At 39.5% G+C, this 19821-nt stretch overlaps 1 long non-coding RNA gene and 1 other non-coding gene across 4 annotated transcripts; one reads left to right on the top strand and one right to left on the bottom strand.

Moving 5' to 3' along the window:
* Positions 1-701: 701 nt before the first annotated feature.
* LOC130470954 (small nucleolar RNA R71) lies at positions 702-808 on the bottom strand. Its single transcript, XR_008931666.1, has one exon. It is a non-coding gene; the product is annotated as a small nucleolar RNA R71 (small nucleolar RNA).
* A 12149-nt stretch (positions 809-12957) lies between these two features.
* Positions 12958-19601, top strand: LOC110794017 (uncharacterized). 3 transcript variants are annotated; one of them, XR_002534867.2, is made up of 3 exons: positions 12958-15806; positions 16679-18817; positions 18919-19601. It is a non-coding gene; the product is annotated as an uncharacterized lncRNA (long non-coding RNA). The 3 variants fall into 3 exon arrangements; XR_008930896.1 differs by lacking the exon at positions 12958-15806 and having other exon boundaries at positions 15815-18817; positions 18919-19043; positions 19323-19601; XR_008930895.1 differs by lacking the exon at positions 12958-15806 and having other exon boundaries at positions 15813-18817.
* Positions 19602-19821: the final 220 nt, after the last annotated feature.

Here is a 19821-nt window from a genome sequence, read left to right on the forward strand (position 1 = left end):
GCTTGTCAAATTTTGGCGCCGTTGCCGGGGAAACGGTTTTATTTTCTGTTATTAATTGTTTTTCTAGATTATTGTTTGTCACTTCTCAAGGGACTCCCGTTCCTTGAGACCGGATCTCACGACTGTTTTCTAGTTCTTGCTTGTTTATGCCCAGGACTGTCCATACCAGCGATCTGACTTCGTTCGATCCTGAACCTGAACGGACCTTTCGTAGACGGCGTAGATTCGTTGAACAGTTGAGAGACTATTCTGACTCTGAATCCGACTATCTGATTAGCAATCTATTCCATACAGATTCAGAGATGGGTGACCAAGCACCACCACCCCCACTTGTGCGAAGGCTTACAGACTATTCTAAACCAAGTCTGTCTATGCTTCCCAAGGCAATCATGCCTTCCATTGCGGTCGAGAATTTCAAGATTGAACCCCAACTGATAAACATGATCGAGAGACACCAATTCGGTGGGGAAAAGGGTGAAGATCCCAATCTCCACATTCAGTCTTTCATTCAGTATTGTGCCACCATTAAGCAGAAGAATTTAACACCGGAGCAGACTATGGAGATACTCTTTCCATTTTCATTGAGTGGGAAGGCCAAGCTATGGATTAACAGTCTCAACCGCGCAGCTATGAAAATCACCGATTGGAATTCTTTGGCCCTTGCATTCTATGTTAAATATTTCCCACCTGAGAAGACAGCTCGTCTGAGGGGTCAGATATTAGGTATCTCTCAACAAGTAGATGAGAGTTTGTTCGAAGTTTGGGAGAGATTCAAGGACTTGCAAAGAGAGTGCCCACACCATGGTTTAGATGACTGGTTCCTGGTTCAGCAGTTCTACAATGGTCTGGGTAATGAGTCTAGGTGTCTTTTGGATTCAGCTGCCAGTGGGAGATTTATGCAACTGGAGGTGTTTAGAGCTTTGGAGGTGATTGAGGAGATGGCCATCCATAGTGCCCAATATGGGAATCCTAGAGGTTTTGCCGACCGAGGTGTTAAGCATGAGATGAATTCTATTGAACAGCTTACTGCTCAGCTAACTGCCCTACATCACAAGCTCGACAATATACAGATCGCATCTTCCCAATCCACCCAACATGCTAGTGTCGCTGCAATGAGTGCCCAATCTGCTAATGTCTGTAATAGTTGTGGGATGCAAGGCCATTATGCACAGGTATGCCGGAGCTCCATCGAACAATGCAATGCATTCCAGTCCTACAAGCAGAACAATCCGTATTCCAACTCATACAATGAGGGGTATAAAAACAACCCCCTATTATCATATAGGAGTACTAATGTTCAGAACCCCCACCAGATTCAACACCCTCCACCACCACAACAACCCTACCAACCGCGGAGTAACTACAACTCGTAACCTAGTGGATCACCTGGCTTACCACCACAACCTCAACCCACACAACCTGATCCAATGCTTGTAGAGATGAGGAATATGATGTTGGAATTGCAGAGATCTCTAAGCGAAAAGGATGCCAAAATCGATGCCCTCACTGCTCATAACAAGATCATGGATAAACAGTTGGCACAAATGGCTACCGCTCTTGCAGAGAGACCCAAAGGTCAACTCCCTTCACAGCCTGTGACCAGAGAGTCTGTAAATGCTGTCACTCTGCGGAGTGGATATGAGTATGATGGGCCACCTATGACTATAGAGGAAGGGGTTGAAGTATCTGTTAGTGGTGCTGTGCCAGGAGAAAGTGAGAAGGTGGTCAAGGATAAAGAAGCTGACACAGAGGTTGAGAAGAAAGTTGAGATACAAGTTCCACCTATCAAACTTCCCTTCCCTCATCGTCAGCTAAAGAACAAGCTAGACAAGCAGTTTGGTAAGTTCTTAGAAGTGGTAAAGAATCTGCAGGTAACAGTCCCTTTCACTGAATTAATTACTCAAGTACCTGCATATGCTAAATACATGAAAGACATCTTGACTAGGAAGAGAGCATTTAGTGAGGTGGAGACTGTTGCATTTACTGAGGAGTGCAGTGCCTTACTACAAAATAAGTCTCCACCCAAGTTGAAGGACCCCGGGAGTTTCTCTATCCCGTGTAATATTGGCAACCTTTTTATTGACAAAGCCTTATGTGATTTAGGTGCCAGTGTTAGTGTCATGCCCCTGTCTGTATGTACTAAGTTGAACATGGGTGATTTAAAAGTTACCAACATAACTCTGCAAATGGCCGATAGATCTGTAAAATACCCCTTAGGTGTCTTAGAAGATGTGCCTGTTAGAGTAGGTAAATTCTTTATTCCTGTTGATTTTGTTGTTTTAGACATGGAAGAGGATAGGCAAATTCCTATTATTTTAGGTCGGCCTTTCCTACACACTGCGGGGGCAATCATAGATGTCAAGAATGGCAAGCTGACCCTAAATGTGGGGGATGATAAGGTTACTTTCAATTTAACCCATGTTGCTAAGAACCCTATGGTAGAGGAGTCATGTTTTGGAGTCAATGTTTCTAATGATTATTTTAATACCGAATTGACTCATACTAACTCTAATAACTCCTCGGAAAAAGCACATGTTTCAAACTGTCTTGCAGGTGGAGGTGATCGGAGTATGCACTCTTCGGCATGGGTTCGAAAGAAGGGACGGATTGATGATGCCACGAAATTCTGTAAACGGTGGACATCATATTCGTGATCGGGGTCGTGATCTGTCACTTCCCGCACCACACAGCTCATCCAAGGTAATCGATGTGACACCAGATGGCACCATCTTTGGTGCCCCCATTCGATGAGCTGTCGTGGCTCTCATCCCTTTCATGTCCATTGTCTGCGCATAAACGGAGATTGTGTAATGGGGACATTACATCAATCTCATAGGGGGTGAGTATTTCATTATCCATTTATTGCCTTAGTAGTATAAGTTTGATTGTTGATTCTAATTTTTGTGTGTTTAGTTAGTATTTTCCATTACCTACGTGTGTTTAAGTATTGTTTTTAGTGTTAGTGAGGCGAGAAGAGGGCATTACGCTGTTTGGGTGTTTCTTAATGTGCAGGCCTAAAGCCCCAAGTTCGAGAAAGTGAAATTAAGCTCAAGGCCAAGCACGCTGCAAATCGCCCAATGCTGATCGGGCGAGGTGCGCCCGATCGGGCGCGCACTGATGATTTTCATGCAGCTTATTTCTGCCCGATCGGGCGCAGCATGCCCGATCGGGCGGACTGGCGAGTGGAATGCCCGATCGGGCGAAATTATTTTGCCCGATCGGGCGGTTGAGGAAAAGTTCGTGGAAAAGTCAAGGAGGAATTCTGGGCAGAAAAAGTCAAGAAAAGAGGCAATCGCAAATCGCCCGATGCGGATCGGGCGAGGTGCGCCCGATAGGGCGCGCACGGATCAGAAAAAAAGGATCGCAAACCGCCCGATCGGGCGGAATGTCGCCCGATCGGGCGAGACGCGATTTCAGCGATAAACTCACGGTTTCCCCAATCTTTCTTCACTTCCTCTTCATCTTCAACCTAACTTTCTCTCACTCCTCCATTAAACCCCAACTTCCAAAAACTTCAAACCACCATATCTCCCTCAAATCTCCACCAAATTCAACAATTCTTTCATCAAAATCATCCTCTCATCATCCTCTACAACCTACACCTAACCGATTTAAGTTTTCTCTCATCCCCACAAAATCCCCAAATTCACCCAAAAAGCTCAAAAAACTAAAAAATTCAGATTTTTCATCAATGGCAAATAGACCACAAAGAAAATGCACGAGGGTACCAAGAAATCAACATGAGGCTTCCACAAGCCGATCTCGGGAACCGACACCACCACCTCCACCACCGCAATTCGAGCCCGACACGGATTTTCCGGATGTCATCTTTATTACGGAGGAGCAACGAGCACGATTCATGCACCTCAAATTGAGGGAGGTAATCCCTACTCGCTTTATATGTCAAAAATCATTGCATGATATGGGAATTGAGCGTGATGTAAAACGTGTTTTTGTTGGTGTTGGTATGAGTAGCATGTATGGTATGCTCCGTCTCACATTTAGGCGGTTGACTCTAGAATTTTTGAGTAGTTTTAATGTTCGTAGGGATGGTTATCGAACCGTGTCATCGGTTCAATTTCGTGTGATGAACCGGACCTACACCATGAGCTTATCTGATTTTGGTAGGATTTTTGGATTGTCTACCACATATAGTAGGAAACCCAAGGAGACTCACAATAACTGCACCATGTGAGGAAAGCTTACGGGCAATGCGAATCCCGGGAGTATGCAACATTTGCATGCTTCCAAGATTCAACACCCGGTACCGATTGTCTTCTACAGGTTTCTTGGTTTTACGATCTTTGGTAGGGATGAGACCCAGAATATTAGGAGTACGGAGCTAGAGATCTTAGGTGGCTACGTTTCCGAAGGAGAGGAGAGCTACAAAATGAACCTTACACATCACATGGCCTCTCAATTTTACTCCATAGCCACCTCCACACATACTACCAAGATTACCATTGGTGGGTTGATCACCCACATAGCCATGGCCACGGCCAATTTTACTGAGGCTAACCAGATTCCAGTTCTGGGTAGCAACTTGCTTGATTTGGCTTATTTTGCTGGACTCCGTAGGCTACAGGGGGAGCATGGGTTATTTAGGCCGGGAGCCATGTACTGGATGTTCGAGGGAAACAGGCTTTTCACCTTGCCCGACCCTCAGGGCCGCACTAGTTTCAGACCCGGTCAGGCTCATTATCTATTTGTTGGATTTGAGCAAGAGCCTCAGCCTGACCCCCAGCCTCAGCCTGACCCTCAGCCAGAGCCCCATCAGTACCAGCCAGAGCCTCGCACCTACTTCAGGAGGGGGCGTCGAGACACGGGGAGGCCCCAGAGTGGCCCGGTAGTAGAGGAGGAGCAGGGCTCCATTGATGAGCGACTGAGCAGACTTGAGCTCGGGTTCCGGGAGTTCGCAGCTGATTACCAGATGACCATGTTCCCATTTTATGATCAGTATGCCAGGCAGGGCTATATTACCCCAGATTACGAGCACCCTACCTGGTATACCTATCCCGCGGAGGGATATGGAGCTCCGGGTTCTATGGGCACCTTCACACCCACCTAGTACGGAGGGTGGGGAGCGGGTCCTAGTGGGCATGCTGGCCGAGATGATGGTGATGATGATGGTGATGATGGCCAAGGCCATCAGTGATGCCGAGATGATGTTGATGATGAGGTTCGATACCCTTGAGCCAATGAGGACATTGTCTGATTTGGTTTGGGGGGGGTTTCACACTACTTGTACATTGTAGGTATGTCTTTCTTTTATTATTGCATTTCTTTATTTTGGTGTGTTTATTTTGGTGTGTTTAATGCTTTCTAGATTATTTTATTGCTTTGAAAAAAAAAAAAAAAATACGTTCCGATGAATACAAAACCATGCTTCCCTGTGCCCCTTGATTGTAAACTGTTTTGATTCTTGGTTTTTGATGACGAGCATTGTTGATTTGTTAACCATGATTTGAGATCCGATTACTTTGATGCCTTGACATGAGTCAACTCTGACCAACTACTTGTGGACTTGGTGCTTGACTAGTTGACTTGGTTAGGATGTGTGATAGCTTCTTGGTGTGCCATTGATTTTGAGTATTGGTTTGCAACTATTAGTAATGTTTTATGACTCATATACATGCACATTGTGGAGGACGAAGGCATTTTTCTATTTAGGTAGCCTTCAGATGAAATTAGATACGTTTGTTCCCTCTTTTTCTACCCATGTTGTGCCTGTGCCATTTATTCGGTGACTAACCACATTATAAGCCCGTAAATTCCCCATTGGTTACTAGTCCCAAGCCTAGCTTGGGGGAGCTAATAGTAGTGAGGTGAGGGAGTTGCAGTGTGGTACATTTTGAGCATATTGAGTATTGAAAAGGGAAATTCTTCTTATCATGATTGTTGTTGGAAAAAAATGAAATGAAAGAATGAATGAGATGAGGAGAATAAAAGAAAAAAAAAATCGTGTGAAGGTTCCAAAAAAAAAAAAGAGAAAAAAAAAGGGAAAAAAAAAAAAAATGAGATTGAGCAAGAAAAAAAAAATAAGAAGGAAAAATCGTTATTCTCAAGAAAATTCAAAGCATTGTTTCACTCAAGTATTGTAATTTCTTATCTTTATGAGTGATTGATTTTAATTGTGAAAGAAAGGCAAGAAAGTATAGTGTGGTTTGTTTGTTGTTTCATCATGTGTTGAGTGGGAAGTTGTGGTTGTGGTCATCATTTGTGGTTGACCATGGTTTTGCTAGGATTTATGCTCCCCAAAGCCAAGGCTTTAAGCTCACATTTTACCCAAATTTACCGCACCCTTACCTAAGCCTAACATTACAAGCTTGAAAGACCTTCCGACCTTTGTGCATAGAGTTGTATTAATGTGAAAGTAGTTGTTTATCAATGCAAGTTATGACATGACACATTTCGAGTCGACTATTAGGTTGAGTGTATGTTTTTCTAGACACACGAGTGTTGTGAGTTTGGGAGGGCATTGTTCACTTATATGTTGGGAGGAGAGCGAACGGGTACATCTTTTATCCGCCACATAAATGAGTAACGAGTATGTGAGCACTAGTCTTGAATTCCAATGTGCATTTTTGGTTCGCTTTGCGTGACGATTGTTAAGGCGGATTAGCGGTTGGATGGATTTGATTGGTTGACATTGATGCATGCTTGTTGGATTTTGCCTTGAATCGTATCCATTGTTTTAAGATGTGTTTGGGGTGAAGTTGATTTATGTATTCATCGATGATTTCTTTGCTTAGGGGCAAGCAAAGATCTAGCTTGGGGGAGTTTGATATATGCGTTTTATATAGAGTTTTTACCCCCGTCCCTTAGTACTTTTATGTATCAAACGTGCTCTTAGGAGCCGTTTCTAGTACTAATGTGTGTTATTGAGTGTGCCTTGAGTTTCAGGTTTGATTATGAGAAATTGGTCGTTTTAGACCCGTTTCATTGTTGATCAAGGCCACTATATGAGTCCGAGAAGTTCGGGACTTCCATCGTCGACTTTCGGGAGCCTTAGATGCTTATGCTTGAGCCCCGGGAGTTAGACTTGGTGATACGGGCGAGATACATTGAAGATTGCAAATCGCCCTGGAAGCTGAGGGCGAAATGCAACCATCGGGCGGAATTATAAGCAAGCCAAGTTCATCAACGCGCGCCCGATCGGGCGCAGCTCGCCCGATCCGGGCTTTGTGGAGATTTCGCAATCCGCCCGATCGGGCGGATTTTGGCCTGATCGGGCCGACTATCGAGTGATTCGCCCGATCGGGCGAAGCGTCGCCCGATCGGGCGACGCCAACCTCCAGCAGTTTTTCGCGTTTTTAATTCCGTTTTTAGGCCTTATTTTGGCAAAACTATATAAGCAAACTTGTTTTATTTTTTAGGGACATCTTATTTTCCAGCACTAAACCCTTAGTTTATTTTTCTAAGTTTTATTTCCTCTCTACATTAATTCAAACACTTAGTTCGATTTATATAAAAAGACAAGCTTTCAATTTCCATTGTTGGAGAATTAGGTATTGCTTCTTACTTTAATTTATTCTATTGCTTTGATCATGTTTTCCATTATGTTAATCGCTTTGTTATTAGTTATCATGAGTGAGTAGTTTAATTTCTAGGGTTTAGGGGATCCATGAATGCATGATTGGGATTATATGTGGACTTGATTATTTGATTGATTGATTATAATTTCTATAGCTTATTATCATTGCTCGTCAATTCTGTTCGGCCGGACTATTTTGATTTGAGTTTGATTAACCTTAGATTATGCGCCGAGAGGTATAAATCTGATGTTTTTGGTCTGTGGCTATTAGATAGGAATTATTTCTAGTACGTAGCGAGAGCCCGCTAGTTGTTCTATCCTAAGGAATTCATAAGATTCGAGAGATGCATGTTTTCCTAGTTATGATTGTTAATTAATTGATATTGTCCGTTGTCCAATCCCGGTCTGCATTTGTGGTGAACCGCTGCCCTAGATTCCCTTAATATTGTTATATTCCAGTTTGATTATTTGCCTTAGCTTAATATACAAACCAATCCAATTCTTTATTACCAGTAGTCTAGATTAGTTAATTAATAGTAGAAAGAACATTGTTTCCCTGTGGATACGATCCCTGCTTCCCTTGCTATATTTTTAGTTGGTGAACGTTAGGTTTATCTTTGATAGGAGTGCGATTTAGCTTGTCAACATTCCACCACCAGAATGTTCAGAATGACAGACTCATAAAAAGAATCTCTCCTGGACTGGAAACACAAAGCTACAAACTTGACCGTTGGCTACTAAAGACTAAAGATTATCCAAAGCTCGAAGATGCAGACTCAAAAGTTCAAAGAAGCTCAGACTTAGAATATAGCACTACAAACTAATTCTATGTCATTCTCCCTTTCATTTCGTTTCTAAAATAGAATAAAAGGCTAAATTGTTGTCGAAGCCTTCTTATCATGTACTTTCATCCAAAATCAATAAATTTCTTTTTAAAGTACATCCTCGTTCGTCTTACCAGAACAGTTTTAAAAGCAATGAACAAACAAAAGGAAAATTATTCGATGCATGAGACAAATGACAAGACTTATTCTGCACTTTACATGAAAGAGTTTGCAAATAACCACTCACATGGGCCCAACGTAGCCCCATTAACTTCAAAAAAAAAACGAAGATCCATCTCAGGACCAACAACTTAGGACTCACTCAGTCCACCTTAACGATTTCTGAAAGATATAATTCACCAAAACAAGAGGCAACTTGCAACCTTTAAAAATGTCCTTTCCCTTGATCAAGAAACAATTGACCACTTTATTGTTATCCATGTTGAACCTCGTCTGAAGGAGCCTTATTTTTTTTTCAACCCACACTAATCCGAACCTGGGGATGTGTATGCACCATGACAATAAAATGGACAAGAAGAAGGAACTAATCAATGAAAAGGACTACACATCAAAGACCATTGAAAAGAAATAATCCAACCATACAGTGAAGTAACGGTCAAGCCAAAAGTCAAAAAAAAACTGAAATGTGAAGAGTAAAATTATACCAAGACCAAACAAGATCAAAGCACTAAGTCTAGTTGTCAATTTAACTAAGGGTACAATGGGGAATTTTTTAGCCTTAATTTTTTTTTTCTTTTCTCCACCCGAAACCTAACCACGTTACAACCCCGGAAAAGCCGTCCTTGAGGTGAAGTAATACACATAAGTCTTTCTTAAATCGAAACAAAAAAAAAGAGAAATCCCCACTCGGGAATACCTAAAAACCGAGCACCGATTACTCGGTAGCAAGAAGTTAATCAACTCTGCAAATTAACTAGAAAAACGTGAAAATAAACCGAATGCTGTGAAAAACACGCGTACCAATCATCCGGCGCTAGAAATTACCAGCGCTTATCGTGTAAGCGCTAATAAATTATAGCGCATGCAAGCTTTGCGCTGGATCTTTTCCAACGCCTGTGCTTAAGTGTTCAGAATTTTTCCTGCACTTTTACAGAAAAAATCCGAACACTTGGGGGGGGGGGGTACATCCGTGCACAACCTGATTATTTTTATGCATTTTCGCGCAGATCAAGGTGAACCTATAATAAAAATAATCACTCAGAATAAAAAAACCAGAACTATGTAAGGCATGATTCCAACCTGGATACGTATGCAACCCCTAAAGGCGCGGCCACTTTAGTCCAAATTCATTATGGACATCTATTCTGATCAAAATGAACTCAGCCCACTCCGGCTAAAAGTGACTAAAACATGGATCCATAACATTCAACTTAAGTCATTAAATGCAAAAGTGCTAAAAATCTTGTTAATTAGGCACACGATTCTATTATCAACCTAATCACTTTTCCAAAAATAGAAGCAACTCGCCGCTTTAGGCATAACATCCAATTCAAAGGAAGCATTCACTTCCTAAAATAACTTGTTTCCTACCATTCGAATACATAAATAACTTCCTTAAATAAAAGATTCTTCTAAGTCTTCTTAAACATTGCCAAAAAACTAAGTAAGACAATCTTACCTCTTTTATAAACAACAAAGGGTAGCATTACTATCCTTATCATCTCTCAACATCTCTTTATGAAAGAATGTCTTTCACCCTCTTGAGCTTTGAGCATCTAAACTTCATCCTGAATCGAGCAACTGATACTTCTTACAAGTAATCTGCAAGTACCACAGCAAACAACCCTAGTGGAAGCTTCTGAATCCGATACAATAAAAAAGAGACTGTACTAAACCATGTGACCACATTGTCAAATGATTTCCTTGAACATTCCCAAAGTGTGCTTTTAAATAATTAAGGACCCTACCTCTTCCTTTCTGTTTTAAAGATCTCCTGCTTTCAAAAACTAGTTGGATATGTCTTCTATCTTATCAGTCCGTGCATTCCCTTGTCAAGCAATCGAGTCTGGATGCACCTTCCCATGTCTAATTCAAAAAGGGCAAAAACATTACTCTGCTTTATGTCGGGGGCTAGCCTAGCCAACACGTCCAATCTCTTCCTTAACAACTGATTGAACATACAAGACTTCCTCATTGCGAGCAATTTAGAACCGAATTTGCAATCTTTAACTGATATCTTTCTACAGACTTAAAACTGCTAAAGCCGCAAAAAAAAAGACGTTGTTGACCTTAAACCTAAGTTGTGCATGCTGTCATTTCATTGTTGTTTCTTTAAAGTACAGGTTGGAGCCTCACTCTCACTAGTACATAATTGAGCTTATGTAACACGTGTTGGTAACACTTTTTAAAATGCAAAATCACTAGATATTTAAGTAACACTTTGGTAACAGTTTTTCTAAAATGTAACACTCAAGGTAACACTTTTCACGTAGGTAACATTTTATGGTAACACTTTCAAAATAGGTAACAGTTTATGGTAACACTTTTAAAATAGGTGACAATTTATGGTAACACTTGTAAAATAGGTAACATTTTATGGTAACACTAAGAAGTGTTACCTTATTTTTTTAAAAGGAAATTAAATATTTGCAATGAAAATAGGGCTAATCCCGAAAATTCCATATTGATAGAAAAATTTAATACTTACCGCCAAAACGAAAAATAGAATTTGGGTTTTATTTTTTCTCAAATTCCTGAAACCGCCATAGACCAAAAAAGGTTAAAAAAAAAAATATTCAATCTTAATTAGGTTTCAGAGTTCGAATTGTCGGAGCAAGCAATTGTTTAAGGGTGCTGATTTAGTTAGAGTTCTCTCCTCCGGCGGCCAAATCCCACCTCCTTCGACTTTGACGACAACATCTCCATCAATGGCATCAAGCTCAACGCGTCAACCGCTCTCCCATCTTCGACAACGGATGCTGATGTAGTTAGAGTTAGAAGTTGATTGTAATTCCATCTTCGATCTCATTGGTAAAGGTTTATTTTCTCTCTCTTTAGATAATTGTTCTGTTTTTTTAGGGTTTGTTTGCACAATTTTGAGTTTTTTTCCAGTATTTTGTGTCCAGTTAACCCTAACAACTCACATCCTCGCCTCTCTTCAATTTATCCTTTTTTCCTTCTTTCATTCAAATGCAATCTTACATCTTTGTTCTATGGTGTTCATTCTAAGTCGAGGAAGTGATAGATTGAGGAAACATCAATCAGACTATCAGAGGAAGCCAAAACGTAATTAAAGGGAGTTGAAAATCAATTAAAGTTAATTCATTTGGGAGTTTGGAACGAATTCTTATGCCTCAATTTCTATTGTTGTAGACAAGGTACACAAAAAATCAACCTTGCTAAAATTCATTAGTTTTGATTTAGCATAAAATAAGATTATGTGAAGGAAGTTATTTTTAGTTTGATATTGATTTCATGTCTCATATTTTTATCTACTTAGTACGAGTAATTCTTTAAGGTTTCTCTAGATTTTGGTTTAGCTGTGATGAGTGATTAAAATGCTAGCCGTAGTAGTATGGTGTGCTTGCTTATGTGCTTATATCTTGTAAGTGATTCAACAAGATGATGTCCACCAGATGAGCAAGTTAGATAAGTTTATTTCTATTCATGTTCGTTAGATTGGACAAGTTGCAGATGTTCTGAAAACGCAAGAACCACAACTGATTCTGTCGATTGCTCTTTTACAAGATCCCTTCTCAGTTTCTCTCCTCTCTATGTTGGTTTTATTCTGAAATCTTGTTATAGGTTTTTTCTGCTGCTGGAGTTGCGGTAGGGGGGTGTTAGAGTGTATATGTGCTTATATTTAAAAACAGGACATCAACAATAGGGCAGTGGTATTGGCAGCGATAGCTGTAGTAGTGGGTTGTTGTTTAGCTAAGTCTCTCATAGAATTTCTCTAAAGAAAAGCCTTGATGTTACCCCTTTGAAATCTTAAGCGATGCATTTCAGTCAGCTTCATCTTATAGCTGGCCTCTGGATTGAAGTTGATACTCTTGAATAGTGATTACATTTTGGCTACAAAATCAGTTGATTTAGTTTTTTGTGCTGGGAGTTATACACTTCTCTGTAAGTTGGTGATGCTATTGTAAACGAGCTGACGTATTTTCTTTTCTTCTTCTTCCCTTCACCATCAGTCCATCACCATTGTCCCACCATCATCATTGCCCCACCATGATCAACATCATAAGTTTCAGCTCCACCATTAACTCCAACAGCCACCAAGCCAGCTAACCCCAGTTAAAGAAGCATGCTATCACCATCATCATTTTAAAAAAAAAATCAAACAACTATCGCAAAAACTTTGCGCGGGCTACACGGCGGTGGCGCACAAATCTTGTGCGCGCCGGCCACACGTAGGTGGCACACAAGATCTGCGGCACCTCCGTGTCGCCGGTGCAAAGTTTGTGCGCCACCGCTGTGTGGCCCGCGCAAAGTTTGGGGGTGAGTTGTTCGATTTTTTTTTTTAACAATTTGTTAATGGAGAAGCAGAAGGGCGAAGGAAGGGAGAAAGAACAGGGGAAGGATAACGACGGTATGAAAGAGGAGATAGGGAGGGGAGGGGTGGGTTTGTATGGATGAGGGCCTGGTGTAGGGTTATGATACATATGAACAACATAAATCATGCGGAAAAACCTCTATGCCAGGATTCAAATTAATTGCACATAATCAAGTAATTAGTCTAGAATGCATACACTTTGTAGCGTGCCCTCCCAAGCTGCGCCCGAACCGAACAAGAACAAGTCTTTAGGACTCCAAGTGTCGTACCTCCGTAGAAAGTCCACAAAACGTCCAGATCCGCCTTAAGATTGACCAACTAGAATCGCCCTTAAGGTACTAGGAATTTTCGGCTAATATGGGCAACAATATGACTGAATTTTGCTCTCAAAATGTCACTCTGAATACTTAAAAAACTAGTCCATAAATTGTGAACCTAGGCACATATTTATAGGGGTATGGAAAGGGAATTGGAATCCTATTAGGATACTAATTAGCTTAATTAGAATTTGATTAAAAACTCTTTTAAACTAATTCTATCTATTAGGATTAGGAATTAATCATTGAACGAATCCCATTAGATTTAGGATTTGTATCGAACACAAACGTACACGCACACCCTTGCGAGCGCTCAACCCACGCAGGCCTTGCGGCCCACATGTGCCTCGCAGCCCACGCGAGCGCAGCTCGCTGCCCCATTGCGCGCGCGCCTTGGCCTGCTAGTCCTGGCCTTGCGCTGGGCCTGGCGTGGCCTTGGCTGTTAGGTTATGATACATATGACAATTCATAAATCATGCGGAAAAACCATAAAGCCAGGAAAGCATATTATTTACACATAATCATTTAGCATAGAATAGATGCATACATGTTGTAGCGTGCCTTCCCTAGCTGCGCCCGAACCGAACAAGAACAAGTCTTTAGGACTCCAAATGTCGTCCCTCCGTAGATAGTCCACAGTACGTCCGGATCCGCCTCAAGTTAGACCAACTAGAATCGCCCTTAAGGTGCTTAGGAATTTCGGCTAGTGTTTGCAAGTGTATGGCTGATTTTTATTTCAAAAACTTACCCTTTGAATACTTCAATCGTACCCATAAATTGTGACCCTAGGCACCTATTTATAGGAGTATGGAAAAGGAATTGTAATCCTACTAGAATGTGGATTTGCTAGTTAGAACTTTATTAGGACTCTAAATAACAAAAAAAAAAAATCTAATAGGATTAGGATTTTAATCTTTGCACAAATCCTAATAGGATTAGGATTTCCCGCACAAGCATTGCACAAGCCGTGCACCCGCGCAAGCCTTGCGGCCCACGACAGGCGCACAGCCCACGCTGCTGTGCTGCGCGCGCGCGCCCTTGGCTGGGCCTGGCCTTGCGCTGGGCCTGGTCGAGGCGTGCGTTGGTGCGTGCGGCTCGCTGGGCGATGGCCTGGCTTCGTGCTGGGCCTTCGTCTAGCGGGCCTCGTCCGATGCTAATACGTACGATACGCTTCCGATTAAATTCCCGATTCCGGAATTCATTTCCGATACGAACAATATTTAATATTTCCGATTCCGGAATTAATTTCCGTTTCGAACAAATATTTAATATTTCCGTTTCCGGAATTATTTTCTGATTCCGATAATATTTCCGATTCTGACAATATTTCCGTTTCCGGCAATATTTCCGATTCCGGCAATATTTCCATTTCCGATAATATTTTCCGATACGTACCATGTTTCCGTTTCCGGCAACATCTACGACTTGAATAATATTTATATTTCCGATACGATCCATATTTCCGTTTCCGGCAATATCATCGTTTCCGGAGTATTCATTTCTTGCTTGTGACGATCTCAGCTCCCACTGAAACCAAGATCAGTCGATTCCGAATATCCATAGATAGAGTATTTAATGCCATTAAATACTTGATCCGTTTACGTACTATTTGTGTGACCCTACGGGTTCAGTCAAGAGTAAGCTGTGGATTAATCATTAATTCCACTTGAACTGAAGCGGCCTCTAGCTAGGCATTCAGCTCACTTGATCTCACTGAATTATTAACTTGGTAATTAATACTGAACCGCATTTATTAGACTTAACTTAGAATGCATACTTGGACCAAGGGCATTATTTCCTTCATTGGCTGCGTTGTGTTGGCGCGCAGGCTTGCTGGACGCGGGCCTGGCTTCGTGCTGGGCCTTCGTCCAGCAAGTCTCGTCCGATGCTAATTCGTACGACGCGCTTCCGATTAATTTCCCGATTCCGGAATTCATTTCCGATACGAACAATATTTAACATTTCCGATTCCAAAATTATTTTCCGTTTCGAACAAATATTTAATATTTCCGTTTCCGGAATTATTTTCCGATTCCAATAATATTTCCGATTCTGACAATATTTCCGTTTCCGGCAATATTTCAGATTCCGCCAATATTTCCATTTCCGATAATATTTTCCGATACGTGCCATGTTTCCGTTTCCGGCAACATCTACGACTTGGACAATATTTATATTTCCGATACGATCCATATTTCCGTTTCCGGAGTATTCATTGTTTGCCTTTGACGATCTCAGCTCCCATTGAAACCAAGATCCACTACTACAAAACCCATAGGTTGTAGACGCTGTTAGCTCGACGCCCAGGTGTAAGCTTTGGGTGGGAAATCAATTCCCGCTTTTTGTCGACGCCTATAGGCTATAGTAGTCGAGGATTTTGTAGACAACATTTGTCGTCGATAGGGCACGTGCCTTGCACGTGTACTCAGTTTAGCAGGAATTTAATAAGAGCCCAAACTTATCCATCGTCCCAAGTGCTCCCTACCCTCGCAATTCGCAAACTCCTAAAACAGTTTCACCGAAATTATTCTCTCTCTTGCCTCACCGTTCTCTTTCTTTCACGCTTCACAATTGAGAACTGCTAAGATGAAAAGCTCGATGAAAATCTTGAAAAGGTAATAAATTTTCTCTCCTCTCTTGTTCTTGATTTCTAGGGTTTCCTCTTACATGTTTCTTTCATGTTTTTTTTTTCAGATCTTGTTATTAGTTTCTAGGGTTTTCTTTCGATTATTCTGAGAATCAATGTTTTTCTTTCAATTGCAATCCACATCTTTGGAAAGGAATTTTTGGCAGAATTTTGTTAATTATCTTCTTCTATTATCTGTTTATCATCCCTGAAGTTTGAAATTATCGTTTGTAATTTTGGAACATGATTATTTAATATTGAATTTGTGGCGTTTCCTATATTTTTTTAGAATTTTGGGGAAGAAATAGTTGGCCAGTAGATTTAATTTACATGAAAATATTCAAAGAGCGAAATTTACAGTTAAATTCTGGAATATGTTGACTAGCATTCCAACTATAAAATCCTTTTATTAATTACTTGCTGAGGGTTGATTAAATCAACTGATGAACTCAATTTTAACAGGAAAATAAATATCTTGTAATTTGTTGCAATCTCAAATATATATCTTTTATTAATTACTTGCTGATGGTTGATTAAATCAACTGATGAACTCAATTTTAACAGTAACATATGGGTATTATTTGCAGCAATTTGTTGTCTTGAGAATCATGTGAGATTGAACTGAAGCTTTAGTGGAACGCAATTATCTGTCTACTTGTATTTTATCAATGAATATGGGTTAATTTATTGGTTTAATGAAATAAATTGCATAGTTTGACCATATTTGGCTTGAATTTTTATGGACATTAGCACGACATGATTCCAAATTGGGCAATTATAGTCATATTCTACAGTAATTGAGTTAATTAAGCTGCTTGGGTTTAATAATTGTTTGATATTCTCTGTACGATGTTACTGAAGTTGCAGATATGAGAAGGGTCTCTTCTGTTTCAGTTTTTTCTCTTTGGTTTCAGTTTTTCGGTATGTGTACCGATTTATTCAATTATTATTACTATCTTCTTTCAGATTTTTATTTTTCCATCTTTAGGGTTTTTATATGAGGATTTCATGTCTAGGCTTTGGCTACCTGGTTAAGAGAGAAAAGTTGAACTTGTTGAGCTGCTCAGGACGAGGTTCTCTTTACTCGATCCCTTATTCCAGTGTTCTACTGAACTTAGATACTTTGATGATGTTAGCTTGTTAGGTCTTTATTCAAGTGCTTTTTTTTTTATCAAATAGTGGTTTTTGCATAAAACTAAATATTACTTGCATTGTGATGTCAGATTTATCTGATTAATATATGTGGTGGTAGATTTCCTTATTGTGAGATTGTCAAATTTACTTGTACTCATCAATTAAACTTCGTATAATCTGGGCAACTCTTGTTTGGTTTCTTATTCCTGATGACTTAAGCTCATGTTCTATTTTAAGAGGGTTGACAAGTTTATGGAGGACATAAATAGCATAAGATGTTTGAGACAGAACATTTACAAATCTTCACTACAGTTGGCCTATTTTGTAAGATTTTTGTGTCGTCATATAAAGACCACTGGACAGAATATGCTAAAAGTAGCAGCATATTGTAGGTAATTAAATGCCTGTTTAAGAAGAGTCTAGTGGCAGCTTCAAGTCATCCTTGGTACCTCAACTCTCAGTCAGCAGGCTGATCTAAAATTTTATTTGGCTTAGACAGACAACCAAAGAATAAAATCTCAAGTCAAGAAAAACCACATTAGACATTTTTGTAATTAAAAAACCATCATCAGCTATGTCAATGAGTTAATCACTACGATTGACATCGAGAACCTGAATACCAAAGCTAAAATATATAAAAGTTCAAGGAAAGGACATAATGAAGAAGAAGAAATGAAAAAACCGATAAGGGGGTGAACATTACAATCTATTCTTAGGAGTATCCAGAGTTTTTATAGTGTTGTTTGTAAGACAAGACTTTCTAAGTTGTCATCAAACTTAAAAACAACTCATGCCAGCATAAGAGGTCAAAAACACACCGAAACACATGAGGTGATGGTGGATAACCGAGAAATTGATTGTAGCTTAGAGGTAGTGGATTCACAGGTATATTCTAGAATGAACATATATTTACACGGTGTAGTAATGGATGTTGTTTCTACAAGAAACTGATTATGGTTTCTTAGCTATTATTTAGAAAATATGACTTATTAAGTATCATACTTGTTTATTCTGTACCTTTTATTTAAATCAACGAAAATGATAAAGGTCGCAACATGCGACCTTTAAGCCGTGTCACAATGATGACATGGCATGCTTATGTGTCATGATTTAAATTGGAAACTAAAATATTTAACTTATATAATCTATCATATATGTTTCAAAAAAAGGTAGGAAAATCTTAATATTATTATTCTTTTCCTTCTTTACATTGATTACCTTGTTTAAGTATTTTTATAGTAAAAATATTGAATTGATAGTAAAAATATTCTAATGACGCATAGCCTACGTGGCGCCTATATGGCTATATGTACCAACTAAACTGCGACACGTAAGATTGCGACAACTAAATGTTGTCGCAACTTGCGACCTTTATCATCACCCTTAAATCAAAACCACCTAATATGTTGGATGATCTATGTAGCTTGTTTCTTTTCAAAATGGACAAGTACTACAAATCTGTTAAGTCTCGTCATTTTCCCTCAAAAGCTGAGATTAATTTCTAAGCAAACTGGTGCAGGATTAATGAGATCATTTTGGTATATCGTGCATATGATTGAGTTTATGACAATTGCGTTTCATACTCGGCAATTCTGATGTCATTTTTCTATCGATGTGCTTTTATGGTCAGATGTTGGGATATTTATTACTTAAGGTTATCTAGATATATAATATTCTGATGTCGTGCTTTGCTTCCGTTCAGGTGAGGTGCTTTTTAGTTAGGTGTATCTGTTGTGAACCATTTTGGCTTAGTTCTGTTTCTCATGTACTATTTCTAAGGATCAACTTAGTTCTAATCTCATGCAGGATCTGATCTTCTACCATGAAGTGATGAAACCTAATTTTAGTATCTCATCGGAATTTTTGGTATCGTTTCTCTCTTTCATGTCTTTATATAATATGCTTCTTGTATTTTTGGTGGTAACTATGTGATAATATAGTTTTTGCTTGTTGCATTATTTTTGCAGAAACATGTAGCGATGTTCCCTTGGAATGAATGCACTGAAATTCCGAGTAGCATAAATGAACAACCAAGTCAAGACCTCTGTTTGCATTTGGATTTTGCACAGTTTATTTTTATCTATCGCAGCGGGTTTGTTGCAATATAAGTTTTATGTCCTATCTCTTTAATTTTATGTTCCACTACTTCCAATGTGATTGTGGCTCTGGTTTCCATTGTGCGCTCTATCATGTGCAATGCTTTTTTAGTTTTATTATGGTATGGAGTATGCTTTATTAGAATTTTGTTTGAGTTGTAGTTTGTATAACATATTTAATGAAATCATACACTGCTAGCTTAAAAGTCCATCTTCCTCTTTTTTAACTTCTTGTTTGTTTTATCCGTACTAATTACCTTTTACTTTTATTGAAGGTCCAATCTGGTAATGGAGCTCACAGGAGAACAAAAGTAGATCGTAATATTTAAATTGCCTCAACTGTTAAGAAGTTGTATTAGCTTTTTAGATATGTACATGGTTGATATGGAGAAGTCTACACTTATTAGTTTTGCTTTTATGCTTACTCTACTGTACAAATGGTTGATATGGATAAAAAATACAATATGGATTTTGGTTAGTAACAGGTAGGTATTATAGATTTTAAGTACTTGAGTTAATTTTAATGTTGATGAAGACCAATTTTTAAAAATTCAGGTTTCATTATTCTTGTTACTTTAATTTTAGTTTCATAATCATGATGAATATTGTAGGTTTATGCATATTTGTGCATGTAAATATAGGTGGAAAAAAAGCTTATATAAAAAATTTTCTTTTTGATGTTATATCGTGCTCATTAAAATTGAAATTTGCCGCCAAGTTCTTTAAGTCGACTTCCAAAAACGTCGAGAATTTAAGAAGAATAAATTTGAGCAT

Source organism: Spinacia oleracea, chromosome 3, assembly GCF_020520425.1.
Source record: "Spinacia oleracea cultivar Varoflay chromosome 3, BTI_SOV_V1, whole genome shotgun sequence".
NCBI classification, from domain to species: domain Eukaryota; kingdom Viridiplantae; phylum Streptophyta; class Magnoliopsida; order Caryophyllales; family Amaranthaceae; genus Spinacia; species Spinacia oleracea.